Here is a 23,940-nt window from a genome sequence, read left to right as displayed (position 1 = left end):
CCTAACCTTTCAATTGTTTCTATTGAAATTCATTTTGTTATTTTGGGCTCAGCTCTCCAACCTTGCTTCCTGTTCACCCTAATTCCTTCTCTGTTTAGTTTTTAGAATCTTTCAATTCCTCACCATGACCTTATGGCCCTTGCAGCCGCAAAAGGAGCCATCTTTATCGCTGCCAATTACAGTGCCTAACCTTTGCAAGACAGACCTGCCCGGGGTCTTCCTCTGTTCTTCATCGCAAGCCTTCTCTTCAAATTCCATCCATCTCGTCTGATCATTGACGCCTTGGGCTGCAACAACATCCAGAGCAACTGGAGGGTAGACTTTATGCCATCCAGGCAATTCAGTTCTACCCCCATCTTCCTTTTTATATGCCATTTCCTTCAAATCACTTCTTCCTGTGGTGGAGGTCATGCTCGGTCAAATGATTTGTGCCAGCTTCTTTCAACTGCTTCCCAAAATGTCAGTCCTGTGGTTTTGAACTAGAAACTAGAGTTCTGACAATTTCATCTTTCCCCTCTCTGTGCTGGAATTAGATTCTAAACACTTAAGTTTGGGTACTCTGTGATAACCAGCCTTCTGTCCCAGATAATCAGACACATCAGCTCTGGTCGTAAATAACCTTGTGAAATCAGCTGTGCTAAAAGATGCTCAGGAAAGAAATATTAATTTGTAGCCTATAGTCTGTGATGTGAGAGGGAAACTGGCAATGCAATGATTGGATCGTGGAGAAGCATTCAACAGAGAATGTGGAAAGGGATGGGCAAATTGGCCAATCATTGTTTCTTTCTGGTTCTTTCCCCACACCCCACCAACCTTAAATTAAATTCAGCACATTTGCAATTTATTTTTAAAGCCCTTGATACATTTTTTCAGCCTTTTAGTGTGCATTTCCCCTAATATAAACTATATTTTCTCTAGCACACATATTAAGGGTGTCTGCTTGCAAAATGTAACACGTTTTCCTTTTTTAAAATTCTAAAATATGCTGCACCCCATAACCACCTTTGACTGGACTTAACTGTCCAGGGGTCCTTTACCTTTACCTTTTTACCTTACAGTTCTAGATATGTCTACCAAGAAGCAAGCCCCATTCATTTCAATGGGACTTTCAAGTGTATATTGAGACTGCGGTCTGAAAGCCTGCACGCTCCCTTTCTGCTTGCCCTTGTGATGACCTTCAGAAATCAATTAACAGGGAAGGCGCCAAACCCAGTATTCATGATACCTCCATTGTGCTGATGATTAAAAATGTCTCCTTATCCCTGCAAAGCTGTGCTCTTCCAGGAACTGTTTCGCTCCACTCAGAGCATTAATATTTTTTTTGCACACATTCAGATGCACACAATGCAGCAATTCCAGGGGAGAAGATTGCAATGGATATTTTGATTTTGCAGGAACAATAGCGTCTGCTGAGGTGTCTCGAAGGGATGGTGTTGCATGTGACCCTTGGTTTTTAAGGAGACAATTAAAACACCTGAGACACTGAGGAATGAAAAGCAGCTACTGTGTCTGTAGACCAGTAGGCCCCCCACAATAGATGTATTGCTATGAAAGAGCGCTGCACATTTATGTTTCTCTGAATCGTCAGTCATGTGTATCATGGTTGTACCTGGAATCATGCAAATCACAAGTCAGACTACTGTAATTTGGGATGAGAACGGGCAACACATTATTAAACAAAACTAAACATCTGCATTATGGTCAAAGTGCATTAACTAATCTTACATTATATTTAAAAGCTGTGGCTACAATACCAGCAATTCTGCTGTGAGCATTCATAATATCAAGTCATCATATATCTCAGGTGCTTTTGCCTAGATTATAGGCTTGAAGCTAGAGCTGTAATTAATATTTCCAAATATGTGGACATTCTCACGCATTCCAGTTTCAGCAATTGAATTTTGCACGAAATATTTCAAGCTCATAATTTCTTTGGACTGTTATTAAAAAAAAAATCTTGAAATGTTTTAAGCTTGGCCTCTCTTGACTGGTTTTGATTTTGACCAATTTTGTGCGTAACAAATCCACTTTCAAATACAAACGTCAATTGTCCTGCGGAATTCACTGCCGCATGGTGCAGTGGTAGCCATCCACTGGATGCCCATGAAAGAGGATTAGGCAAATTCGTGGAAGATGAGGCTATTAATGGGAATTTTGCCATGTGGGCTCTGTTCTAACTCAGTGCTGGAGGCAATATACCTCTGCATAACAATTGCTGGAAATTGCAAGTAGGGAGAAGGCTGTTCTACCTGTGAGCTTCTCAGAGGTATCTGATTGGCCTCTGTGTGAACAGGATGTTGGAGCAGATGGGTCCTAGATTTAATCTCACAGACTTCTTACGTTCTCATTGCATGCTAGCAGTGAAATGCTATCAGACAGAAAATACGATTCCTGTGTTGCAGCTTTTCAGTCTCTTCCAGCTCTAAAATTCTGTGATTTGGTGTCAGCTACAAACTACTGTCAAAATGTAATTTCACATTTCACTTTTATTTATTTTTACAATTTGGAAGCTTACACAAACAAAAATCTGCAAAGACAAAAATGAAGACACAAGAAAACCAAAACAGGAACACTACCCACAACAGAGAACAGAAGCAAAACCAAAAACAGGGGTTTCAGAAATTGGACATACTGAAATCATGAAGTTTCACGTAACACAGATGTTGTTCGTTTTTCCTGTTTCTTTGTTTTGCCTTTGTAGATTTTTGTTTGTGTAAGCTTTTAAATTGGAAATCAAAGTTTTAAATAGAAAACAAAAACAAATGAAAATAAGGTGATCAATTGTTAGTAGTCATGGTGAGTGCTTTTTTTCCTGGGGGTACGTGGTACTGGCATCTTTTATCCTAGAAGAAAAGCACTGGTCATGATGACTACATGCTGCCTATATTCTGACTCAAGGCACCAGGTCTCTGGATATCAGACACTAGGGAACCACAGTTCAAGAGTGGTATTGTGTTCTTGTTGACTTCCCAGGAGCATCTAGGCGGCCACTGTGGAAAAAGGGTGCTGGACAAGGTAGACCTTTGATCTGACCCAGAAGGGCTCTTTGTACAATCTTAAGACCGGAGATGTCGAGACTGTCAAATAGCGTATGCCATTGCATGTCACTGTCAAATATCAATCCTCTGCCATCAAATAGTTAAACAACCACCTGAATTCGCATTCTCCCTCTTCCCTTTCGCCCCAACTTTTAGAGGTCGGGGACTGTCTTGGTGTTTTTTTAATTGAATTGTAAGCCACTTTGGTAGCATTTTGGGCTGAAGAACACATTTGTGTGAAAATGCTGCAAATAAACAATAATTCAATTGGATGTTAAATACATATTTGGAGTACTAGGTGCTGGAGAATATTTGACAACAACTTTTTCCTAAGGAGCATTTCGAGGACAAATCTGGCGAGCAAAATCTAGCTGAAACCATTACGTAGCTGACTCCACACACCTTCCTGTTATAAAGTATTATCTCCCAGTTTTTTACATCCATTGGCATTTCCTGAGTGACACTGTTGGTGCTAAGCCCTCACCTGGATCAAATCCTGAACGCTTTGCAAGATTGCCCATCAGCTCCTTTGCAAGCCAAGTCGTCCAGAACCTGAGCTGCTAAATAAAGTCTTCAGCTGCTTTACAAATCATTACTAATCAGTTGCTAGATCACTCTGATCTAGGTCTGGCAAGCAATGCTCAGTGCATTTGCCAGCAACCTGAGCAGCAGGTACCTAGATCAGAAATTCAGTTGACAGAGTCAAGCAATAAAGCCTCTAATCTACCATCCAGCTTTTAAGTACTGAAAAGTGAAGCATCTTGCAAAACATCTAGGCTTTGCTTTAATTCTAGCATGCCTGGGAATATGATCCAATTAAATGCAGCTATCAACACATACCTTTTGAACTATCTGTTTAATCATGAGGCAAAGAGAAAAGCCTGTGGCAGAGCAGTTTTCCAGCTCACGGTGATATATCCTAAACATGCAAACCACAACAACAACAGCAATTTATTACTTATACCCTGCCCATCTGGCTGGGCTTTCCCAGCCACTCTGGGTGGCTTCCAACAAGCGATAAAAAATACATTAAATCATCAGTCATTAAAAACTTCCCTAAATAGGACTGCCTTCAGATGTCTTCTAAACGTCAGATAGTTGTTTATTTATTTGACATCTGATGGGATGGTGTTCCACAGGGCAGGCGCCACTACCAAGAAGGCCCTCTGCCTGGATCCCTGTAACTTTGCTTCTCGCAGCAAGGGAACCACCAGAAGGCCCTCAGGTGATGGGGGTGGAGATGCTCCTCAGGTATACTGGGCCAAGGCTGCCTTGAGTGGCTTTCTGTGGAGTCTTTACATGGCGGGGTGTGAAGGGTGAACAGAGCCCTATGCTCCAGGTTGGGCACCATCCAGGCTGGATAGCTCAGTGGGTAGAGCATGAGACTCTTAATCTCAGGCTTGTGGGTTCAAGCCCCACATTGGGTGGAAGATTCCCCCATTGCAGGGTGAGCCTTTTGGCTCCTCCCACTTCTATGATTCTATGACTAGCAACATCCAGCCATAGATATACCACACTGGCTCTTTTGGTAATTGTTAATTAGGTTTGCAAGTGCAAAAGGCTAATGCTCCTGCCATAGCTGCATATAATGATTTTCGCTTGGCCTTATTTTCAGCCTATTGCCAAGCTCAGTAGCTCTGCGGAACGTACAGAAACATTATGCATTCCTCTCCATGTCAGCCATCATCTGGGCAAGCGTCAGCCTATGCTAAAGAGTTTGCTTACTTGCAGCTTGGGTCTTCGCTTCGTTGTGCCTGAAATTAAATGCACAGAAATCTGCAGGCAGACAAAAAACAACAACAAGAAGAAAAGAAATAAAATATCACGTTGCACACAACCTCAAATTATTCAGATTTGTTACTTGATGAATAAGGTGTCAGTCTAAACTGAAGGGAAAATGTATTGAATTTTTTTCTTCATTTCGTTATGTTATAAAGCCATGTCCATATGCCATTTATCAGTTGTCGGATAGCTTTGGGCCACGGCATACTTTTCCCCAGAACAGTATGTCTCGTAAGTCTCTCGGCAGTTTGTTTTTCTGTTGGGTCTTTTTATTATTAATAATAATCACCAAAGTCTGTGCGCAGCAGTCTGAGATGCCTTCTCGCCCCCTGCCCACCCCCTGCCCAGCCCCCCACACTTGGGAAACTCCAGCCCCATCAATTGAGGGGGAGTCATAAAGGCTGGGCTGGATTTCAGGACTTTAGGAAAGTGTTCTCAAACTCCTGACAGCTGAGATTCGATTGATGGCTCTGTGGCCAGAGTGCAGCTATTGAGAAACAGAAAGGGGGGAGGAGCATGCTCAGGGGGGAACCCCAAGGTTTGCGAACGTCGGGGGAAAATACTTTTAGGAAAACATCTAAGCTGGTGGGAATTCCAAAAACAGCCGTATGACTGTTGAGTGTGGTCAGAGGCCACAGACTGCTGAGCATCTGCTGCTGTGGAGCAGGGGAGAATGGAGTATCCTGGAATAGGGCGTGGCTGTCTGGAACATGCAGTAATGGCCGGTGGGGAGGTACGGGTGAGGCAACTGTTGCTCTCCTGGCTTTCCAACCTAGCAGGATGCTGGTACCTACCAAGAGGAAGAGGAGAGGGGCAAGGCCTCTGCTTCTCAGTTAACGCCAGTGACCCACAGTGTTGGGAAGCCAGGGGAGCAATAGGGCCCAAACTGGCACTGCCTCACCTTGCTGTCTACAGTATAGAGGAATACCACATGCTGCCGCATTTTGTTGCAGGTCGCTGTTGTTTATTTTATATCACAATATTTATATACCGTTTGATTGTAAGAAAACCTTCCGAAAAGGAACAAAGCAATAAAATTATCAGGAAAAAGCAACTATTTAAAACATTTTTAAAAAATTAAGATCAACAATAAGCTAAAAAACATATTAACACACATGACAAAAATGATCAAAGTGATATTTTCTTTATCAGTCAAAAACTGTCACAACAACTTTAGGAGTATTTCCAGTGCTCCCCCCCCCCAAAAAAAAATGTTTTGGGGTACTCTCATTTTCCTACTCATATTGAAATACTGCCCCTCAATGAGGCCAAACTTAGATTCACAAAATGTTTAGGGGTATGCATACCCCTGTGTCCCCCCAGAAAAAAAGCATTGAGTATTTCTAAGCCACAAACTCATTCATATAAATTGATGGGTCGATTAAGTATGCCATATTTCAAACAGTGAGAGTCTGGAAAGAAAAGTTGCTGAGCTTTTTTTATGTTTTGCCCAATGTTGTCGTTATTTCAAGGGGGGAAATCAGGGAAATCTGCACTGCCAACATGGACTGCCATACGTCCTGATTTCCCACAGACAGACAGACAGACAGACAGACAGACAGACAGACAGACAGACATCTGATATAAGTATTAAAACATCACAGATGGAACTGTGACCTAAACCACTGAGCCTCTTGGTCAGTTAGAATCTATGTGAAGGGGAGAGCTCCTGTTGCTCTGTCCCAGCTCCTGCCAACCTAGCAGTTCGAAAGCACCTCAGTGCAAGTAGATAAATAGGTACTGCTGTGGTGGGAAGGTAAACAGAATTTCCATGCGCTCTGGCACTTGTCACGGTGTCCCACTGTGCCAGAAACAGTTTAGTCATGCTGGCCACATGACCCAAAAGCTGCCTGTGGACAAATGCTGGCTCCCTCGGCCTGAAAAGCGAGATGAGTGCCACACCCCATAGTCACCTTTAACTGGACTTAACCGTCCAGCAGTCAAAAACATCATAAAATCATAAAGCTCTAAAATGCAGAACAAATGACCAGCGTCAAATCAAATTAATGTTCTAAAAATGACTGGTGAAAGAGATATTCATTCACTGGAGATGAATGGACTCTGTCCCCATGGCCCAAATTTCATCCAGGATTACTTAGGGGCAAGAATCACGTGTAAACATCAGTAGATTTTGACTCTGGCAATTCCCAGAAGTCTCAGCTTCAAAGTGCACTGGTTGTAGGAGCCACTACAGTGGCATCTATCTACTAGGGCATGTAAGTACATCTGGTTTACCATATGCTCCAAGTTATAACTGATAACAGCTCTGCAAAGTACTAAACTCCAGAAAGCTCTATGAAAGGGAGGCCCCGGTTAGACAATAAAATGAAATCCAAATGAACTTGATTAAACAAGGAAATACGCTAACAGACAAGTCAATTAGGAATGCAGTGGAAACCAAATTGGGACCACCAAGTGAAACAGCTGCTACTAAAACAAAGATGTCTATATTCTGATTTCCTTTCACTTTAATCTCTTTGGACACCACAGAGCAATTCTACAGCTTTCCTGTTCCTGCCATGGAATCTCATTTCCTCTTTATCAGTCCTAGCCACTGCAGCTGAATAACCTCAGACTCATTGGCTTTCATTCATTTCAATTAGAATACCTGGTTATGAAGGAAGTACATTCATAACGTACATAGATGTGATAATGTACATATATGTGGAAATCTGCCCAGATACCTTACTTTTCTGGATTATACAGCCTATGGAAGCTTTTCTGAACTATTTTTAGAGAGATGATTAGCTGCAGGCGGGGCAGGATAAAGGGGAGAGGACTTCTTGCCTCACATACAGAGCACTTTAGAATTCCTTTATTATTTTGATAGGTACAGGATTGAGCTTGCATTATTGCTGTAAGGTGGCCAAGGTGGACTTATGTGTTTTTATTTCTGCAGCCTCCCCAGCTGCCTGCACTTCCTGAATTTAAAAAAATCTGTATACTTCACTTAAAACAATAACAGTGAACAGCCAGACCCTTGGTAGTCAGCCTCTCTAGTTTGCTGTGTTTACAGGAAAGCCCAGCCAAGGAGATCATTAGGTTTTCACCAAAACAAAGTCACCCAGGAAGGCTGCAAAGTACAGAACACTGGAAAGATTCTTTCTAGAATGAATGATAAGAGACGTGCAAAGTCTGCAAGGTCACCTTTAAAATAAGGAGAGCATGGGAAAAGATGCATGCCCCACCCATGAGAATGTCACTGAATTGTTTGTTTCCCTTAATAATTATTGCATGCAATTTCTTTTCTCATCTGATGGAAAATGATAGACTACACTGATATACTAACAGTACAATTCTAGAGTGACTTGGGTGGCACTGTGGATTAAACCACTGAGCCTTTTGGGCTTGCTGATTGGAAGGTCAGCAGTTCGAATCCGAGCAATGGGGTGAGCTCCCATAGCTCTGTCCTAGCTTCTGCCAACCTAGCAGTTCAAAAGCACATCAGTGCAAGTAGATAAATAGGTACACACCCCGCCATGTAAAGACTCCACAGAACGCCACTCAGGGCTTTGCAACAGCTAAGCAACCTTCTCATTCTGCCCCCCGCAAGGGCTTCGGTTCCTGGTGTGGGTGCATGCGCCTGGCTCAGGAACCATGGGAACACGCTCTGCAGCTGGTCAACAGGTCTGCTCCAAGTTGGACAAAGGCTGCAACTCATAACCCCACTTAACTAAGCAGCCTTGGCCCCGTATACCTGAAGGAGCGTCTCCACCCCCATCATTCAGCCCAGACACTGAGATCCAACTCCGAGGGCCTTTTGGCGGTTCCCTCCCTGCGAGAAGCAAAGTTACAGGGAACCAGGTAGAGGGCCTTCTCGGTAATGGCGCCTGCCCTTTGGAACGCCCTCCCATCAGATGTCAAAGAAATAAACAACTATCTGACGTTTAGAAGACATCTGAATGCAGCCCTCTTTAGGGACGTTTTTAAAGTATGGTGTTTTATCATGTTTTTAATATTCTGTTAGGAGCCGCCCAGAGTGGCTGGGGAAACCCAGCCAGATGGGCAAGGTATAAATAATAAAATTATGACTAGTACTACTGCTACTACTACTACTACTACTATTACTAAGAGTAAGCCCCAAATAATTCAGTAGGACTAACTTCTGAGCAGACGTGTTTAGGATTACACTGTTAGTTGGATACAATCCTAAATCTTTCTGGCTTCAACCCCATTCAGGTCTCCTATCACGTATATGCATGCAATATACATCCTGGCATCAAACTATCTTTTTTATATATATTTAAAAAAATAACCAAACAAACTTGCCGCTTCTGTTTTTGTTGTTGTTTGCTCAGATAAGTGGTATGAGATTACCGCTTGTCTTTAATCTGTCACGCAGTGGGTGGGAACTATAAATAGCGCAGGCAAGAATGGGCCTGTTGTCTTGGCTATACATATGATTAGTGAACATCAAGCTAAATTCATTACAATAGGCTTAATTTAATTTGAACCGTCTAAATGTTCTCTCTCTGTGTGTGTCACATTTATGGACAAATTGGGCTGACATATGCATCTAAAAAATGGATGAGAGAGAACTCGTAGGACCACACCAAGAGAGTAAAAATCAGAATGCTAATCCATGCTGAGAGACAAAACCACACACACACACATCCCACACAAAACTATAGGAAACCAGGGAAATTCTTCATATTGCTCATTGTTTGAGGCAGCAGTACAAAACATTAACTGATATCTGTTTGATGTTCCTTTCTGCAAAAATAAAAAGAAGAAAATATCTACTCTTTTATAAAGGAAATCAGAACAAATCCGACTTGCCGCCCCCCTCCCTTGCCCTCTCCCCAAAACATTTTCCCTTATGAAGGAGGTTGGGAGACAGGACTACCCAGTATGTGCGACAGAGTGGTGCTGTTCATGTCTTGGTCTTGCTCATGAGTCTGTTCCTGAACAGGGCGGGGGAATATCACAGTGGAGAAAACAAGTCCTATATAAGCCCATATGAAACTGCCCTAGGGTACAATCAAATGAAAAGATTGATGGGATTGAGATACAGTGAAATCACGGAAGAGGAAAACGACGTTTCAGCTTAACAAAATCTCCCTTATTGGAAATCTTTCCTACTGGCCCTTTGCGAACAACTGATACTTGATTATCTTCTGAGGTGGGGAGGGTTTTGTCCAGAACCCACGCAACCACCAAAGCTGCTTAAACTGAAAGTGGGTAATAGGAGGTGTAAAATCTGCCAAGATTTTTTTTATTTATATATATATATATATATATATATATATATATATATATATATATGGCAAAATTCCCAGATTGGCAGGAGTCACTTGAGTGGCTTTCTTTTTCTTTTTGACATTTTCCCTTCCATTTTAAAGTTAACACTGATTCACAGTGAAATTCTCAAGTTATGGAAATCTTTAAGCAGTCCTAAGAAGCTGGAGGTGTCGGTGTAAACTCTTCCCCCATCCCTGTTAGTTAACCGGCTCATATAGTAGCATCTACGTTTCTGTCCTACATGATGCCCTGTCTACTGCTGGTTGGGAACAATGGAGGGTGAAGGAAGAGGGGAGGTGTGGGTGCCATCTGATAAGTTAATGCCCTGTGGCTGCCTTACTATTACTGGTGCTGCTGCTACAATAGGGATGGGGAAACGGACAGTTTTGCTTCTCCCAGGTTCTCATCCTTCCAGTCTTCAGTTCAGTTCTCTACATTTCCACATCATTTCCCCAAATTTATCTTTAAAAAGAAGAAGAAAAAAGAAGTCCTTGTGAAAATCAGCATTTGGGTCCAAATTCCAATATGCACATTTTTGCAAAGCAACTTCTCGTAATATGTTAGGAGTTCAGCCTACACTCGAGTAGGACCATGGCAGAGACACATGCCCGATTGGCATGTTCTCTTCCTCCTGGTCGATCTTCCGGGAGCTTCAAAAGCTTTATTCAGCCCAAACATTACAGCGACCGATGCCAACCGACACCAGCACACTTAGGGATCCACAGAGTTTGTACATCTCGCGTGACAGGCCTCAGCAACTCAGCATTTTGGCTAATCTACTTTATTTACATATAAACACACACGGAGCAGTGAATCATAGAATCATAGAGTTGGAAGAGACCACAAGGGCCATCGAGTCCAACCCCCTGCCAAGCAGGAAACACCATCAGAGCACTCCTGACATATGGTTGTCAAGCCTCTGCTTAAAGACCTCCAAAGTAGGAGACTCCACCACACTCCTTGGCAGCAAATTCCACTGTCAAACAGCTCTTACTGTCAGGAAGTTCTTCCTAATGTTTAGGTGGAATCTTCTTTCTTGTAGTTTGGATCCATTGCTCCATGTCCGCTTCTCTGGAGCAGCAGAAAACAACCTTTCTCCCTCCTCTATGTGACATCCTTTCATATATTTGAACATGGCTATCGTATCACCCCTTAACCTCCTCTTCTCCAGGCTAAACATGCCCAGCTCCCTTAGCCGTTCCTCATAAGGCATCGTTTCCAGGCCTTTGACCATTTTGGTTGCCCTCCTCTGGACACGTTCCAGTTTGTCAGTGTCCTTGAATTGTAGTGCCCAGAACTGGACACAGTACTCCAGGTGAGGTCTGACCAGAGCAGAATACAGTGGCACTATTACTTCCCTTGATCTAGATGCTATACTCCTATTGATGCAGCCCAGAATTGCATTGGCTTTTTTAGCTGCCGCGTCACACTGTTGGCTCATGTCAAGTTTGTGGTCAACCAAGACTCCTAGATCCTTTTCACATGTACTGCTCTCAAGCCAGGTGTCACCTGTGCAACATGGCTCCCTCTCTCTCTAGCATCAGGCAGCAAAGAGAAAAAGAACAAGAGGACAATAGTCCCACTTCAGGAAACACAGTAACACAAACATCCTGTCTCTGTCACTTCCCACTCTGTGGAGTCAAAACATACACCGTCATGTGATAGACAAAAATCCCATGACTGCAATCATAGATCAGGAATTCTAACAATATACAGTAACGCATTTCCATATGTTATTTTCACTCCTAGAATGGTAGCATTGAAGGAACCTGGAGGGTCATCTAATCCAACCCTCTGCAATGCAGGAATCTCAACGCGTGGTTCCCCATCCAGTCAAAAACCTTAGCAGACCCTGCTTAGCTTCTTAAATGTGCTAGCAGTTTTATTGTTGCACCACTAGAGCTGGACATAATCTGAGAATAGAATCACCGAAGAGTGCCACCTAGTCACTGTGATCAGTGTCTAGTGTTCATTTCACCTTTTGTAACTGATAATAGGACACCACCAGGAATAAGATAAACGACTGGCTTGATCTTTTCAGGGGCTCTGGGTAGGCTGTCCCCAGTGTCTGCTGCCCATGCCTACTATTGCTTGCCCCCTCTTCCTACGCACGCTCATAGGAAGGCTTGTGCAATGGCAGTAGTCTAAATGTATCTCCGAGGTCTAAGCCTTTCATTAAGAACAAAAAGATAATGATGGAATTTAAAAAGTATCAAATAGCCAGAATCCAAAGTTGCTATGGAAATTGGTTTTCCAGTTTTTCAATACACACACACTATCAATACACACACATTATCAACACACACACACACACACACACACACACACACACACACACACACACCACTAGAGATAATCTATGAAGCCTATTTAAAATAGACATCCCTCTTTGGTTGAGCTATGATGCGTTTTTCAGTTGCATTCTTCCTTCCTGGGGAATCTTTTAGGAGCTGTATTCCAATGGTACATGGGGCCAAACATTAATTTGTATCCATAATTTGCCCTAGCATGTGCATTTTGGTATGTATTATTTTGCTGAAGAACTGTGCTACAAAAGTAGATAGGTAGCCGTGTTGGTCTGCCATAGTCAAAATAAAAAAATTCCTTCCAGTAGCACCTTAAAGACCAACAGGGTCTTTGTTGGTCTTTAAGGTGCTACTGGAAGGAATTTTTTTATTTTGTGCTACAAAATTCAGAGAAGAGCAAATTTCGAAGAACGGCCGCTTTTCGTTCTGCCTATTGTTTCAGAAAGTGCAAAATAGGGAAATTTGCCTTAAAATGCAGATGGGATTGAATGGGCGGTTTTCAATGCTAGTCCTACTCAGAGTAGACCAACATAAGTTAATGGGCATGACTACCTGGGCTTTACTAGCAGGAACCACTACTGCGTATTTCTTACTCTCATAGGAACCACTTTGGTATTTTTATTTTTCAAAAATTAAAAAAGGCTGGATCCGCTCTTAAGAGAACTGGAATAACTGCATGTTTACAATGCAAAATAAAATGAGCAAATAAATGAATAAGGGTAGAGGGAGCATCTGGAAAAGTATATAAAAAAATTATTTAATCTGAAAATTTGCTTGTTGTGAATGATGAACAAGTTGTACCTTAGCCGTTTTGAAAAGGAGCCTTTTCAACTCGGCAGGAACATAACATTACATCCAGATTCCTCTAAGCCAAGAATTTCAATGAAGATCAATTAAGTCTCTCCTTAATTTAGTGGCTTTATGCCAGGCTTTGGGCATGAAGAAGCTGGCAAAGAAAATGATATTCAGTTGACTTTTGAGGATTAGATGCCAGCCAGTGCATATTAATCAGCTAATAGCATGCACCCAACAGGTATCATGGGATCTCATTAATAGTGGTGTGTGATTAATGCAATGATGAAGGGAGTGACCCAAAAATTACCATTGATGTGGGTCTGTGCGGACAGTTCACAGGCGATTCACAGGCAAACACACATATCTGTCACTTTTTTGGCTCCTCTATGCCATTTTTCTAATATCGTTTTGAGACAGCAAAGTGAGAAAGGGAGGGAGACAGAGAACAGCAGCATTATTAATCATAGAGAAACATTCTGTTACTCAGCAATAGATGGCTATCAAAATAAACAACACAAGAATCATTGCATAGCTGAGTTGGAAGGGACCCTGAGGGTCATCTAGTCCAACCCTCTGCAATGCACGAATCTCAATTAAAGCATCCATGACAGATGACCATCCAACCTCTGCTTAAAAACCTCCAAGCAAGGAGAGTCCACCATCTCCCGAGGGAGTCCATTCCACTGTTGAACAGTTGTTACCACCAGAAAGTTCTTCCTGATGTTTAGCTTTTCCATGGACCCCCTGAATAGAGCTTCAGACCACCAGTGGTCTACAGACCACAGATGGAAAACTTCTCTGGTAGCTGTTAATGCTCCCTGTAGAACCATCTTTTAGCCACTGGCTAAACAAAAGCCTTGAGAAAAGGTCATGACCTCTGCAAGGCCATAAAATAGCATTTTTGTTGCTGCGTGTTACACTGAAACCATTAATTTGGCCCCAAGTGTAGACAGGTTTGGCCACTACCAACCAGGGGACAATGTTCCTTCCATTCTCCTAAAGTCAATACCAGCTCATTGGCCAAACTTCTGAAATATCAAGTTGATCCCCACGCACCTTTATAACTGCTTATATGCTGGAAACAGCAGGCGGAACGTCAGCCTTTTGTCCCTGTAGCCTGATATTCTGTTACTTTTTAAATATATTTTTAATGTGCTTGCTTCTTTTTATTTTATTTTCCATATGTTAAATGTTGAGGTGGCCGGATGTGTAGGAACTCGTTTTAAAATCTCAGCGCATCCGGAATATGACTCGTGCACTCCTATATGTAATTGCCCATGTGCAAGTTCATTTAGCAAACATTTCCAAGGTGGTTAAGTGCTTGTTAAATAAATCTTTATACGACTGCTCAGATTGCCTGTAGGCTTGCAAAGGATCCCACCGTTCTCAGAGCCATCTGTTGGAACCTGGGCCGCACTGACTCATGATGAGAAACATGAGGAACGGCTCATTCGCAAGCATACTAATTCAAATTGGCTGGAGCTGTCCGTAAGCCAGTGAAAGAATCAGATTCAGAGATGACATCAACTGCAGCAGGAAGTCTACTGACCCCAGATCTTTGGCTGGTGTGTAATTCAGTAACTCTGCTTAAAACTAAGGCTGAGGACACAAGTTTTATTCTATAATCAATGGAGTCTGAGTGCTTCTTTTTCTTATGTAGTCCACACACACAGGCTAGATCTATTGCATGGGTTTTTTGGGCAGCTTGAGAAACTGGTTTCATCTGGAAAGAAAAGCTTGTAGATTGATTCTGTGTTACCCTGCAGTGTGACCATCTGAAAACATATGTAGGTAGTCTCAGCAATGGAGGAGAGGTATCTGCATACCTGCCTAATGACATTAGTGGATGGGCACATAAGGTAAAGGTAAAGGGACCCCTGACCGTTAGGTCCAGTCGTGGCTGACTCTGGGGTTGCGGCGCTCATCTCGCTTTATTGGCCGAGGGAGCCGGCGTACAGCTTCCGGGTCATGTGGCCAGCATGACTAAGCCGCTTCTGGCGAACCAGAGCAGCGCATGGAAACGCCGTTTACCTTCCTGCCGGAGCGGTACCTATTTATCTGCTTGCACTTTGATGTGCTTTTGAACTGCTAGGTTGGCAGGAGCAGGGACAGAGCAAAGGGAGCTCACCCCGTTGCGGGCATTTGAACCACCAATCTTCTGATCAGCAAGTCCTAGGCTCTGTGATTTAACCCACAGCGCCACCATACTGAGATCATAATTACCACTTCCTTCTTCCTTCACCTGGGCATGTGTAGAGAAGAAAAGTAATGGATAACGTAATCAAGAGCAGGGTTTTTAAGTGTGCATCAAATAACTATACCCACCTTGTGGGTCACAGAATCTAGACTAAATCTATTCATCATCATCATCATCATCTGTGATCCACTCAAATACTGTAATCTATTGTTTTACTTAGGGTTGCCAGATTCCTCAAAGTGAAAATCAAGATAAAATGGTTGAGCTTTTCCTTGTTTTCCCAGACATTTTGCCGATTCAGTGAAAACCCTGCCCCCCCTCCCCCGATGCCATTTTGCTTCCCAATTCCTGGATGTGTCTGGGGAAACCCAGGCATATGGCAGCCCTAACTGACACACACAGCTAGATCGGTCTGAAATTCACTGGCCATTCAGAAGATTTAAGGAAGATCGTCTTAACAATTGACTCCCATGGAAACACATCGTTTACCTAACAAAAGGTGGAGCAAGCTTGTAATAATAATAATAATAATAATAATAATAATAATAATAATAATAATAATAATTTATTATTTATAGCCCGCTCATCTGGCTGGGTTTCCCTAGCCACTCTGCTCTGGAGGGCAGGACTCAAACCAATGGCTTCAAGTTACAAGAAAGGAGATTCTGAGTAAACACCAGGAAGAACTTTCTGACAGCAAGAGCTGTTTAACAGTGGAACGGTCAGTGACGTGCAGTGAATTTTTTCGTAGGAGAACAGTTAGGGCCAGAGGTGCCAGCTTGCAAGGGTGATTGGGAGCGGCAGTGATGTTGTTCCTGCGAGTATCATGCCTCCCTCCTTCTACTGGGCAGAAGCTTCCCGGAAGGATGTGCCAGGGGAACGTTTAGGGGGCTACCCTAGTCCCCCTAGTCCACTGACCCCATACCACGGCTAGAGTGAGGTCACAGGCAGCCAAGCAACTGTGTACAAAGTGTCAGCCTATGAAGCAGATCTGATACCCACTTAGACAATTATCCCCTTTCCCTCAAAAAAGGACAAAGAAAGGTATTTGCTTGAAGTGGAATGCTCTCCCCGGGGAAGTTCATCTGGCGCCTTCATTATACACCTTTAGGCACCAGGCAAAAACATTCCTTTTTAATCAGGCCTTTGGTTGATCTGATTACATCCTATGCCCTTTTAAAATGTGGGGGGTTTTTTGGAGGGGGGTTATTGGGTTATTGTTGTTTTTATTTTGATTATGTATTTTGTGGTTTCATTTTTTGATTTTATTCTGTGAACCACCCTGAGACCCCTGGGTATAGGGAAATATAATAATAATAATAATAATAATAATAATAATAATAATAATAATAATGTGCATAATTGCAAATGTAGAAATGCTTACTAGAATTGAAATAGAAATATAATCCATTTCACCACAGTGAGACAAGTGGCCAGGTGACCAATGTACCTTCTTGGTCCAGGTGATGGTCCAGGTGATGAAGAACTCCTAGGCCCCTCCTGCTCTCCCTTGCTATAGCTCTTTAGCTTTAAACATGGCAGCTGTTCAGTCAGAACAGCTTCCAATAGAGGTCTGGCCTCCAAAAAGTAGGGCACCAGGGAGTCCTGTGCTTCTCCATTTCCCCTCTCTCTACCTCTCTGGGAGGTTCAGAGAACAGCCTAGTAGAGCCAACAGGACACCATTTCAAATATTCAGTATGCCTTCAGTTCTGTCCTATGTGTAAACGGCAGACTCTGAACGCAGAAGAAAAGGACAGCAATATCGGAAGACCGAAAGCTCCGGGAACAATAACCTGCGGAGGAAGTAGAAAGTGGGGTCAAGGCATGCAGAGCAAGATCCTGAAGCCTCCCCTCTGGCTTTTTCTTTCATTCTCTGAGGCTCCAGAAACGTTGAGGAATCTTACAATCCATTTAATTAGTTACCTGGGGAGCTCAGCATCTACGTGTAGGGCAAACTGTGTGGTGCATGTTTAATTATGCCCCTTTCGTTCGACTGGTTCCAAAGAATAAAAGTGTCTGTGTAAGTTCCGTTGGGGGTCGCTGCCCACATTATGCCATGCATAATGTTCTTGTTATATCCTGTGGGTTTTTTAAAAAAGAAAGAGTACGTCTGTTGCGTTTTGCAAATCATGGGGTCTCGGCCCTTCCACAGTTCAGGAGCAAGCCCATGAGTTACGCAGTTTGCTTCTGATTCCATATAAGAATGTTATGAAGAGCCAAGAACTGCTTCTTCTGGAAGGACAAATGTATGGTGTGGGTGTGACCTGAGTTGGCAGTATATATATTTAAAATAATAAATAACATTGATAAAGCTTGGTCTGCCCTTATCCAGCCCCTCATCTGTCTATCTGGTAACCAGTCAGCTTCCCTCACCTTAGTCTCCTTGTTGTCCTTGTAAACCTCAGCAGGGTGGAAGAGGATGGGGACAAAGTAGAATTGGTTGGCTCCACCTGTCATTGGCTCTGGCGTCACCTGCAGTTGGCCTCCTTGCCTACCAGTCCCAACAGGCACCAGCCATCACTGGTTCACTGAGTACAGATAGGTAGCCGTGTTGGTCTGCCATAGTCAAAATAAAAAAAATCCTTCCAGTAGCACCTTAAAGACCAACTAAGTTAGTTCTTGGTATGAGCTTTCGTATGCATGCACACTTCTTCAGATACACTGAAACAGAAGTTGCCAGATCCTTCTATATAGTGAGAAGGTGGGGAGGGGTATTACTCAGAAGGGTGGTGGGAATGGGTGATTGGCAGATAGCTGAGATGAGCCTGTTGACGACTCTTAACGACTGCAATAGGTCTTACAGGAAAAGGCAAGGGGTGAGAAGGTGAAAAATGGCTTAGTCGTGTATAATGAGATAAGAATCCAATGTCTCTGTTCAGACCAGGTCTCTCCATGGTTTTAAGTTTGGTAATGAGTTGCAATTCACTGTTGGTTGAGTTGTTGGTTCACTGAGGAGATGATAAGCCTCTGCCTCAGTGGGTCCTCATTCAGACTGCAGATAGAAGTTAATGTGATTGAATGTGTCTCTATAAAAAAGAAGAGAAAACCCATCTTTGAAGATGGCTATCATATCTCCTTCTCAGTCTTCTCTTTTCCAGGCTAAACAAACCCAACTCCCTCAGCCGTCCCTCATGAGGCTTGGTTTCCAGACCCTTGATCATCTTGGTTGCCCTCCTCTGCTCATGTTTCACCTTGTCAACATTCTTCTTAAATTTTGGTGCCCAAAACTGGACCCAGAACTTTAGGGGAGCTCTGACCACAGCAGAATAGACTGGTACTATTACTTCCTTAATCTGGGCACTATACTTCTGTTGATGCAGCCTAGAATAGCATACAGAGCTACGGTTTCCAGAATTCCCTGGAAAGAGGAATAGATTGGGAAACCAGTTCAGAAATAGCTGCTCTTGTAGGAGAATAGGGGTCTCCTAACAGCTCTTGCCACCTTTAACAGCCTACAGCTCCCAGAATTCTTTGGGGGGAGCCATGATTGTTTAAGATGGTATCATAGTGCTTTAAATGTATGACATGAATATGGCCTTCATGAATCATGCTTGACTATTATAACAGTCTTTTTTGTCAATTGGTATGTGTGGGTGTTCAGACACCCCTGTTCTAGTCCCTATTCCCATTCCCTCATCTGAGGTCCCAAGGTGTGCACAAACACACTTTCTTCTCCCCCTGCCAAAACTTTGGCCATTACTTGACTATTTAGCTGTCACGACTTATGGAGAATTTTAGAAAAATATCATTATTATTGTGCCCTTTATGTACGCTGATCTCCTGCTGCCTTTTAAAATTTCAAAATGATGCAGAGAATATGTAGCTCTGATGAATTTCTGTGCATTTACTTCAGTTTTTTTAAAAAACGAAATGGAAAAGATTGTATAGCTTTCTTTCTTTTCCTAGTGAGAATTGATTGCTCTGAGAATAGTTAATACCCCTGAGAGGGTTTTTTAAAGCTTTCATTTCAAATTGCTCCTAACGTTGCCTATTAAAAACACTTTTAAAAAACCCACCGAAACCTTCAGGCCTAGAGAACGGAAATCAATGGTATACCACAGATATTTTCAAGAAAAAGAAAGGTAGTTTCCCCACTTCATTTCCCCCTAGAACTGTAGCTTCACATCAGGCTCTGAGTTCATATCAAACCGGGGGGGGGGGGGTGGTACCAATTGCCTTGTAAACCTCTCCTCCCTCTGACAAAAATTAAGCAAGGCCTTTCCTGGATTTTGCCCAGCATTCGTTTGAATTTGACCTTCCATGATGGAGTTTTGTTTTCATTAGTGTTCTAGCGCAGTTATTTCAGTACCGAAGGAGCCTTATTAATCAATCCATTAATTAATTTCTTATGTTTATATGCCACCTTTTCCCCCAAGGAGCTCAAGGTGGTTCTCCCGCCCCCATTTGATCCTGTGTGAGGCAAGGACTGGGCCAAGGTGAGCTTCAGGAACATGGGCGGGATCTGTGTGGCTGTCAACTTACAGATTTGAAAATAAGGGACCAGCAGCCTCGAAAATAAGGGATCAGCAGCCAAAATAAGAGATTTTCCAACACAGGTATGTTCAACTTCTGAGCCCCTCCAAGCCAAAGGCAGAAAGCCCAGCCAGCAGCCAAATGAAGCCTCAAGCGGTGGTTCCCACAGCGCAGCAACCCGGCAAAGGGGATGCAGCAAGGAAAACCACTGTCACCTCTCTGCTGGGAAGCGCTGAGCAAAGGCAAGTCCCCAGGCAACGCGGCCGATTTGATCGGCACAAGGCATGCAAGCTCCACCCCCCCAGTCATTCTTAGACTTCTTATTGGGTGAGCAACACAGCCAAGCAACACAGTTGGAGCCTCCCTCCTCCCTGGCCGGCGGGGAGGGAGGGAGAGGAGCTGCTTCCTATGAAACCCGGGAAATTTAAGGGACATCATCAATAAGGGACAGCAGCGGGACACAGTGCTGGGATAAGGGACTTTCCCACCAAATAAGGGACGGTTGACAGCTATGCCTTTTCCCCTCCTGTGAAAACAATACACACTATGCAACACACTTTTGTTTTAAAGTTTAAAAATAACTTTTACTGACTTTTACTGGGTGTTCTTGTCAGATTGAATGTACAAGAACGGCAGGAAATACTTACGTTACTAAAACATATTTACATGGTTTTGCATCCGAGACTGACTAATATTTGCAGAGCGGCTGAACAGTCGATAACTGAACTAACGGGGGGGGGGGGGACCACCCTCAGGCATATGACATCACAGAATTCTATACTACAACATTAACACTTTGCATAGTATTTAGGAAGCACGATTCCCACAATCCGAACCTTGTTCTCCCAGGTCAGCACTCTAACCATCACTGTAATGTTTTACTGTTGCTATGGGCATTGGCTAATGTGAATAAAGTTCTCTCTCTCTCTCTCTCTCTCTCTCTCTCTCTTGCCATGCTTAAGGAGTGTTGCTGAATGGAATTGTATACCTTTAAACCCCAAGATGAACTTTAAGGAGCCACTTCCTAGTCCTGAAATCATGTGAATTACATTGCCACTCTAGGGAGACTTACCCAATAGGACTTATTTCTGAGTAAGCATGTCTCTTATTACACTGCACATCATATGATACATACGTTGAAACAGTCATTATGTTCTCATCCCTGACCCTGGTCACCCACTGCCCTGTTTCTCCTTATTTGTGCAATTAAAGAATGTCATATCCACATTTTAGGGCAAGTTGTCAGGAGTTGGCATTATCCTGGGGATAAGCTCCCTCCCATCTAGAGAACCCAACTGGGATCTGGGAAGAGAATAACTGGCAGGTAATGGATGCCTCTCGCCTCTCTTGATTTATTTATTTATTTATAACCCTTACCCCACACTGGCCCAGTTCACTGGCTTTATCCACCCTGCTGGATGACTTCTGCTGAGAGAGGTACAAGGGGAACATAGGAGGTGGCCTTATCCTGAGTCAGACCATTGCTCCATGTAGCTCAGTACTGCCGATACTGACTGTCAGGGCTTCAGACAGGGATCTCTCCCAACCCTACCTGGAACTGCATTCCTAATCTGGAGTGCCACAGGTTTCCCCAGCCCTGTTTCAGGGGCAGGTGTGCGAGACCCTCCCCAAACTGCCCTGGTAGGCATTCCTCTCCATACCAATGGCGTCACCTGAGAGTCTGGGCATGTGGTTATTACCGAGCATTTAACCAAAATAAGCCCCCCCACTTTTTATTGCTAAAACGCAAAGAGCCAAAGGCATCAACAAAAGCAGGCGATTTAGAAAAGAGAACAGTGAAAGGAAAATGTACTTCTAACTTGGCTAGTGCAGCTGCCTCGCTGATTGCTCCACAAGCCAAGATGTACAGCTTAATTACTGCCCTGAAAGACAGGATACTCAAGACAGGATCAGATTAATGGCACGCCGCATCTTCCCAAGATTAGGTGACTTCAGATTCCGGCCAAAGGAGAAAACAAAACGAAACCCTCTTCCAGGCAGAATTTTTCCTTAGCATCTCTTTGCAACACCCCTAGACACCAAGCCCCCAGTGGCCAGACAGTCAGGCAGAGGGCTTTGAAGGGCTTCTTCCCAGTGGATATTATGCCCAGAGCCCCTGTCTCCTGCCTGCGATTCTAGGACTAGTAGTCTCAGTCCATGGAAGGGAAAATGATCCACAGGGACCTGAAGTTGCTCATGGTCACTGCCTGGGAAAGGGGGTAGCAAAGGAAGTGGAGAGAGATGGCCAGATGAGAAAAAGGGCTCCTTCAAGAGTTGTATATAAGAGAGAGACTCCTGCAAGGGGAGGTGGACATAGGAAAACCACCCCCCAAACCAGTATTGTGATTTCCTCTCACCCCAGCAGGGGTGGGGACAGGATGAAAGAAAAGGGAGCGTTTTGGAGACTCTCTGCAGCTGCCACCTGGGCTCGCTCGTCAACGGTTCTGATAATCAAGATGTTTCTCTTCCTTAATTTATAACTAGTATCTTGTAAACTTTGGCTCGACCTTGCGTTTTGCACTGCCTAGCAAAGTGCTCAGCCCAGCCCAGCTTCATGCAGCCTCACAGTTTAGGGGAGTTAGAACAATAAAACAATGAGTTAAAACAATAAATTAAAACAACAAAGGTAAAGGTAAAGGGACCCCTGACCATTAGGTCCAGTCGTGACCGACTCTGGGGTTGCGGCGCTCATCTCGCTCTATGGGCCGAAGGAGCCGGCGTTTGTCCGCAGACAGCTTCCGGGTCATGTGGCCAGCATGACTAAGCCGCTTCTGGCGAACCAGAGCAGCGCACGGAAATGCCGTTTTTACCTTCCCGCCGGAGCGGTTCCTATTTATCTACTTGCACTTTGATGTGCTTTCGAACTGCTAGGTTGGCAGGAGCTGGGACCGAGCAACGGGAGCTCACCCCGTCACAGGGATTCAAACCGCGACCTTCTGATCGGCAAGTCCTAGGCTCTGTGGTTTAACCCACAGCGCCACCTGTGTCCCTAACAAAACAACAAAACGTAGCACTAAAAGGAGTTAAGAAATAAAATGGAAGAGAGGATAAAAACAAATGCTAAGGGTTCGTTATAGAGCAGAAACTTGCCTCAGAGTTGGCCTTAGAGCTCAAAACTCTGCTTCAAGCATTCGGCGGCCATCTTCCCCTCCCGAAAAGGCACCTTCCTATTTTCCTAGCTGTGTGGGTCTGCGCTGCAATCGTAGTGCATTTGACAACTGTAACCTGTTACAAACCTGATATGTTTCCCCCCAAGAATTCTAGAAATCATGAAATTACGACCGTGGTCTTTCTCCTTCCACATTTACAGGGAAACTCATTCACCTTGCCTTGGCCTGGCCTGGGAGTGAGTTGTGGCAGTAGCAACAAAGCAAAGGCCACATTATTGGTGGCCTGCTCTGCAGGACTGGTCCTAGGGCAAGCAGGGATGACCCATCTCCACAGATGAGGCCTAGCAGAGAGCATTGTGATGAGAGCCTCTCAACCCTCTGATGTCATGAACATCTTTATGTCAGATGCCTTTATGACAAGAGTTATAAAAAACCCCCACCCCACACCAGGTTCTTTCTTGGCCCCTTTACACCTGAGGTGCTCCTGGCCACTTCTGTTTTCACTCACTTATGAGGAAGAGGTAGTTCTGAGCGCTTATTGCTAAGTGCCAGTAAGAGATCTCTGAGTCACAACATTTCCCCATCTACCGTATTCTAAGCCATGTTCCATAAAGTGCACCATGTGGCTATTGGCCATTATAATCTCTTACTGCTAGCAAATCACAGATGGCCCGTTGTACTTGCTATTAAACGTAACCATCCATGAACGAGGCCAGAGTGGCATGAACGTTTTATTGGGAGAGCTAAAAAATAATTGCATATTTCATGTAAGCAGGCATTTGGACTGTCCTTCAGAAGACTCCCTTAGTTTGAAAGAGGAACAGGAGGTGGGGAAGAGGGCAGTGGTGCTTTCCTTTTCGTGCCTTGTTCCTTCCATCCTTTCCCAATGGAAGTGGCCCTGCCACTTGAAGAAGGGTCATAGCTCAGTGGTAGAACATCTGCTTTGCATGCAGAAGGTCCCAGGTTCAATCCTTAGCATCTCCAGGTATGGCTGGGAG

The 23,940-nt window shown here is 43.8% G+C and overlaps 1 long non-coding RNA gene across 6 annotated transcripts in view; it reads right to left on the bottom strand.

The window, feature by feature from the left end:
* LOC310702850 overlaps positions 1-23,275 on the bottom strand; it is a 54,849-nt gene extending 31,574 nt beyond the window's left edge. For all 6 annotated transcript variants that reach the window (XR_014523697.1, XR_014523698.1, XR_014523699.1 and 3 more), the window contains exons 1-3: positions 23,157-23,275; positions 16,744-17,152; positions 10,402-10,523 (exon numbers count right to left, since the gene is read on the bottom strand). This is a non-coding gene — a long non-coding RNA (uncharacterized lncRNA). The remainder of the gene's footprint in view (positions 1-10,401; positions 10,524-16,743; positions 17,153-23,156) is intronic.
* Between the last annotated feature and the right edge of the window lie 665 nt (positions 23,276-23,940).

This window comes from Podarcis liolepis (assembly GCF_965112155.1).
Source record: "Podarcis liolepis genome assembly, chromosome: 3".
In the NCBI taxonomy this organism is placed as follows: Eukaryota; Metazoa; Chordata; class Lepidosauria; order Squamata; family Lacertidae; genus Podarcis; species Podarcis liolepis.
Note: the sequence above shows the minus strand (reverse complement) of the source record. Positions and strands in the feature narration are given on the sequence as shown.